Below are 7,148 nucleotides of genomic sequence, written 5' to 3' on the forward strand. Positions count from 1 at the left end.
CACCATACAACAGATAGAAGACATAATTTATCTGGTAATGTGTCACCATACAACAGATAGAAGACATACTTTATCCGGTAATGTGTCACCATACAACAGATAGAAGACATAATTTATCCGGTAATGTGTCACCATACAACAGATAGAAGACATAATTTATCCGTAATGTGTCACCATACAACAGATAGAAGACATAATTTATCTGGTAATGTGTCACCATACAACACATAGAAAACATAATTTATCCGGTAATGTGTCACCATACAACACATAGAAAACATAATTTATCCGGTAATGTGTCACCATACAACAGATAGAAAACATAATTTATCTGGTAATGTGTCACATTACAACAGATAGAAAACATAATTTATCTGGTAATGTGTCACCATACAACAGATAGAAAACATAATTTATCTGGTAATGTATCACCATACAACAGATAGAAGACATAATTTATCCGGTAATGTGTCACCATACAACAGATAGAAGACATAATTTTATCCGGTAATGTGTCACCATACAACAGATAGAAGACATAATGTATCTGGTAATGTGTCACCATACAACAGATAGAAGATATAATGTATCTTGGTAATGTGTCACCATACAACAGATATAGAACATAATGTGTCTGGTAATGTGTCACCTATACAACAGATAGAAGACATAATTTATCCGGTAATGTGTCACCATACAACAGATAGAAAACATAATGTATGTGGTAATGTGTCACCATACAACAGATAGAAAAGATAATTTATCTGGTAATGTGTCACCATACAACAGATATAGAATATAATGTATCTGGTAATGTGTCACCATACAACAGATATAGAACATAATGTATCTGGTAATGTGTCACCATACAACAGATAGAAAACATAATGTATCTGGTAATGTGTCACCATACAACAGATAGAAAACATAATTTATCCGGTAATGTGTCACCATACAACAGATAGAAAACATAATGTATCTGGTAATGTGTCACCATACAACAGATAGAAAACATAATTTATCTGGTAATGTGTCACCATACAACAGATAGAAAACATAATTTATCCGGTAATGTGTCACCATACAACAGATAGAAAACATAATGTATATGGTAATGTGTCACCATACAACAGATAGAAAACATAATTTATCTGGTAATGTGTCACCATACAACAGATAGAAGACATAATGTATCTGGTAATGTGTCACCATACAACATATATAGAACATAATGTATCTGGTAATGTGTCACCATACAACAGATAGAAAACATAATTTATCTGGTAATGTGTCACCATACAACAGATAGAAAACATAATTTATCTGGTAATGTGTCACCATACAACAGATAGAAAACATAATTTATCCGGTAATGTGTCACCATACAACAGATAGAAAACATAATGTATCTGGTAATGTGTCACCATACAACAGATAGACAACATAATTTATCTGGTAATGTATCACCATACAACAGATAGAAAACATAATTTATCTGGTAATGTGTCACCATACAACAGATAGAAAACATAATGTATCTGGTAATGTGTCACCATACAACAGATAGAAAACATAATTTATCTTGTAATGTGTCACCATACAACAGATAGAAGACATAATTTATCTGGTAATGTGTCACCATACAACAGATAGAAGACATACTTTATCCGGTAATGTGTCACCATACAACAGATAGAAGACATAATTTATCCGGTAATGTGTCACCAAACAACAGATAGAAGACATAATTTATCCGGTAATGTGTCACCATACAACAGATAGAAGACATAATTTATCTGGTAATGTGTCACCATACAACAGATAGAAAACATAATTTATCCGGTAATGTGTCACCATACAACACATAGAAAACATAATTTATCCGGTAATGTGTCACCATACAACAGATAGAAAACATAATTTATCTGGTAATGTGTCACCATACAACAGATAGAAAACATAATTTATCTGGTAATGTGTCACCATACAACAGATAGAAAAAATAATTTATCTGGTAATGTGTCACCATACAACAGATAGAAAACATAATTTATCTGGTAATGTATCACCATACAACAGATAGAAGACATGATTTATCCGGTAATGTGTCACCATACAACAGATAGAAGACATAATTTATCCGGTAATGTGTCACCATACAACAGATAGAAGACATAATGTATCTGGTAATGTGTCACCATACAACAGATAGAAGACATAATGTATCTGGTAATGTGTCACCATACAACAGATATAGAACATAATGTATCTGGTAATGTGTCACCATACAACAGATAGAAAACATAATGTATCTGGTAATGTGTCACCATACAACAGATAGAAAACATAATTTATCTGGTAATGTGTCACCATACAACAGATAGAAAACATAATTTATCTGGTAATGTGTCACCATACAACAGATAGAAAACATAATGTATCTGGTAATGTGTCACCATACAACAGATAGAAAACATAATGTATCTGGTAATGTGTCACCATACAACAGATAGAAAACATAATTTATCTGGTAATGTGTCACCATACAACAGATAGAAAACATAATTTATCTGGTAATGTGTCACCATACAACAGATAGAAGACATAATGTATCTGGTAATGTGTCACCATACAAAAGATATAGAACATAATGTATCTGGTAATGTGTCACCATACAACAGATAGAAAACATAATTTATCTGGTAATGTGTCACCATACAACAGATAGAAAACATAATTTATCCGGTAATGTGTCACCATACAACAGATAGAAAACATAATGTATCTGGTAATGTGTCACCATACAACAGATAGAAAACATAATTTATCTTGTAATGTGTCACCATACAACAGATAGAAGACATAATTTATCTGGTAATGTGTCACCATACAACAGATAGAAGACATACTTTATCCGGTAATGTGTCACCATACAACAGATAGAAGACATAATTTATCCGGTAATGTGTCACCAAACAACAGATAGAAGACATAATTTATCCGGTAATGTGTCACCATACAACAGATAGAAGACATAATTTATCTGGTAATGTGTCACCATACAACACATAGAAAACATAATTTATCCGGTAATGTGTCACCATACAACAGATAGAAAACATAATTTATCTGGTAATGTGTCACCATACAACAGATAGAAAACATAATTTATCCGGTAATGTGTCACCATACAACAGATAGAAAACATAATGTATCTGGTAATGTGTCACCATACAACAGATAGAAAACATAATGTATCTGGTAATGTGTCACCATACAACAGATAGAAAACATAATGTATCTGGTAATGTGTCACCATACAACAGATAGAAAACATAATTTATCTGGTAATGTGTCACCATACAACAGATAGAAAACATAATTTATCCGGTAATGTGTCACCATACAACAGATAGAAAACATAATGTATATGGTAATGTGTCTCCATACAACAGATAGAAAACATAATGTATCTGGTAATGTGTCACCATACAACAGATATACAACATAATTTATCTGGTAATGTATCACCATACAACAGATAGAAAACATAATTTATCTGGTAATGTGTCACCATACAACAGATAGAAAACATAATGTATCTGGTAATGTGTCACCATACAACAGATAGAAAACATAATTTATCTTGTAATGTGTCACCATACAACAGATAGAAAACATAATTTATCCGGTAATGTGTCACCATACAACAGATAGAAAACATAATTTATCTGGTAATGTGTCACCATACAACAGATAGAAAACATAATGTATCTGGTAATGTGTCACCATACAACAGATAGAAAACATAATGTATCTGGTAATGTGTCACCATACAACAGATATACAACATAATTTATCTGGTAATGTGTCACCATACAACAGATAGAAAACATAATTTATCTGGTAATGTGTCACCATACAACAGATAGAAAACATAATTTATCTGGTAATGTGTCACCATACAACAGATAGAAAACATAATTTATCCGGTAATGTGTCACCATACAACAGATAGAAAACATAATGTATCTGGTAATGTGTCACCATACAACAGATAGAAAACATAATTTATCCGGTAATGTGTCACCATACAACAGATAGAAAACATAATGTATATGGTAATGTGTCACCATACAACAGATAGAAAACATAATTTATCCGGTAATGTGTCACCATACAACAGATAGAAGACATAATGTATCTGGTAATGTGTCACCATACAACAGATATAGAACATAATGTATCTGGTAATGTGTCACCATACAACAGATAGAAAACATAATTTATCTGGTAATGTGTCACCATACAACAGATAGAAAACATAATTTATCTGGTAATGTGTCACCATAAAACAGATAGAAAACATAATTTATCCGGTAATGTGTCACCATACAACAGATAGAAAACATAATGTATCTGGTAATGTGTCACCATACAACAGATATACAACATAATTTATCTGGTAATGTATCACCATACAACAGATAGAAAACATAATTTATCTGGTAATGTGTCACCATACAACAGATAGAAAACATAATGTATCTGGTAATGTGTCACCATACAACAGATAGAAAACATAATTTATCTTGTAATGTGTCACCATACAACAGATAGAAAACATAATTTATCTGGTAATGTGTCACCATACAACAGATAGAAAACATAATTTATCTGGTAATGTGTCACCATACAACAGATAGAAAACATAATGTATCTGGTAATGTGTCACCATACAACAGATAGAAAACATAATGTATCTGGTAATGTGTCACCATACAACAGATATACAACATAATTTATCTGGTAATGTGTCACCATACAACAGATAGAAAACATAATTTATCTGGTAATGTGTCACCATACAACAGATAGAAAACATAATGTATCTGGTAATGTGTCACCATACAACAGATAGACAACATAATTTATCTGGTAATGTGTCACCATACCACAGATAGAAAACATAATGTATCTGGTAATGTGTCACCATACAACAGATAGAAAACATAATTTATCTTGTAATGTGTCACCATACAACAGATAGAAAACATAATTTATCTGGTAATGTGTCACCATACAACAGATAGAAAACATAATTTATCTGGTAATGTGTCACCATACAACAGATAGAAAACATAATGTATCTGGTAATGTGTCACCATACAACAGATAGAAAACATAATGTATCTGGTAATGTGTCACCATACAACAGATATACAACATAATTTATCTGGTAATGTGTCACCATACAACAGATAGAAAACATAATTTATCTGGTAATGTGTCACCATACAACAGATAGAAAACATAATGTATCTGGTAATGTGTCACCATACAACAGATAGACAACATAATTTATCTGGTAATGTGTCACCATACAACAGATAGAAAACATAATGTATCTGGTAATGTGTCACCATACAACAGATAGAAAACATAATGTATCTGGTAATGTGTCACCGTACAACAGATAGAAAACATAATGTATCTGGTAATGTGTCACCATACAACAGATAGACAACATAATTTATCTGGTAATGTGTCACCATACAACAGATAGAAGACACAATGTATCCGGTAATGTGTCACCATACAACAGCAGGAGGGTTGATGTGTGGCCATGTCACAAATGTAAGAACTGCTACAGACGCCATGCTGGAGCTCCAGATGAGTCACGGACTTGTTGGCTAGCAGCGCTGCCCGTCTCTCATTACACTTGTTAGCGCTACACAACTGCTTTATCTTTTAATTTGTGCCGTGCTGACAGCAGCTACATTCAAGATGGCAAAGTTCAGTTTTGGTAAATATCTTAGCACACATTTTGATGCTTAAATGAGGATCCAAAATGGATTTTACTTCCGTTATAAAGACTAAGAATAGATGCTCTATAGGGTGTAGTGACAAGAGGGCGGTTTGTGTCTCTCATGCAACGCAGGTATCGTAATCTTAAGTACTCCTAAATCAGGATTTCAACCCTCTCGTCTCTATTTAAACCCACGAGTTGTGTGAGTTTAATGTTAGAATTAAAGTGTTTGAAACCGGTGATGTTAAGGTTAGAATTTAAGGCCGGCATCGTCATGTGTAAAGTTGGTGGAAGGTTTAAGGTGTGTGTGTGCGTGAGATTTATAACCAGCGTATAACCAGCTGAAGTAAGCCTGAGGAGTTCGTGCTTTGCAGCCAGGCGATCACACACTAACACAGCACTTCCCACCGTGTCTGCGGCGCCTGGACCTTGGCTGTGTGCAGCGGGATCTGATTGGAAGCTTTAGTAGCTCACCTGGACACTGCTGCCTCTATTGGCATATTCATCAGATAACTCATGAATATTAATGAACTGGCTGCGGGCGCAGTGGGTGCCCAGTGGCTGCAGGGCATTGTGGGAAATTAGCCGCATCACTAATTGTGATCCGCCGCCCCTTGAGTCTGTCAATCAAATCAGGGAAGATGAGACTTTGGGGGGCACCTGTAGCTCCAAATATGTATGCTTGCAGAGATTCGGAGAGACAGAGGGAAGCGAAAACGACAGCGGGGAGACAGAGAGTGAGAGCGAGAGCGAGAGCGAGAGAGAGAGAGAGAGAGAGAGAGAGAGAGAGAGAGAGAGAGAGAGAGAGAGAGAGAGAGAGAGAGAGAGAGAGAGAGAGAGAGAGAGAGAGATAGAGAGAGAGATAGCCGCCTGTGGAGATATGTGCGTATCCTAGGCCACAATAACACTATGTTACCATGGCAACCTCTACCATCAGAACTCACAAGGCTAAAGCCTGGGATCTCAGAAAGAGAGAGAGAGAGAGAGAGAGAGAGAGAGAGAGAGAGAGAGAGAGAGAGAGATATGAAGTCAGAATGAGAAATAAAATGAGCCATGGAAATAGATAACAGAAAGAAGGGAAGGCAACATCTATACACCGATCTATCTATCTATCTATCTATCTATCTATCTATCTATCTATCTATCTATCTATCTATCTATCTATCTATCTATCTATCTATCTATCTATCTATCTATCTATCTATCCACCGATCGATCGATCGATCTATCTATCTATCTATCTATCTATCTATCTATCTATCTATCTATCTATCTATCTATCTATCTATCTATCTATCTATCTATCTATCTATCTATCTATCTATCTATCTATCTATCT

Source organism: Lampris incognitus, chromosome 15 (assembly GCF_029633865.1).
Source record: "Lampris incognitus isolate fLamInc1 chromosome 15, fLamInc1.hap2, whole genome shotgun sequence".
Classification (NCBI taxonomy): domain Eukaryota; kingdom Metazoa; phylum Chordata; class Actinopteri; order Lampriformes; family Lampridae; genus Lampris; species Lampris incognitus.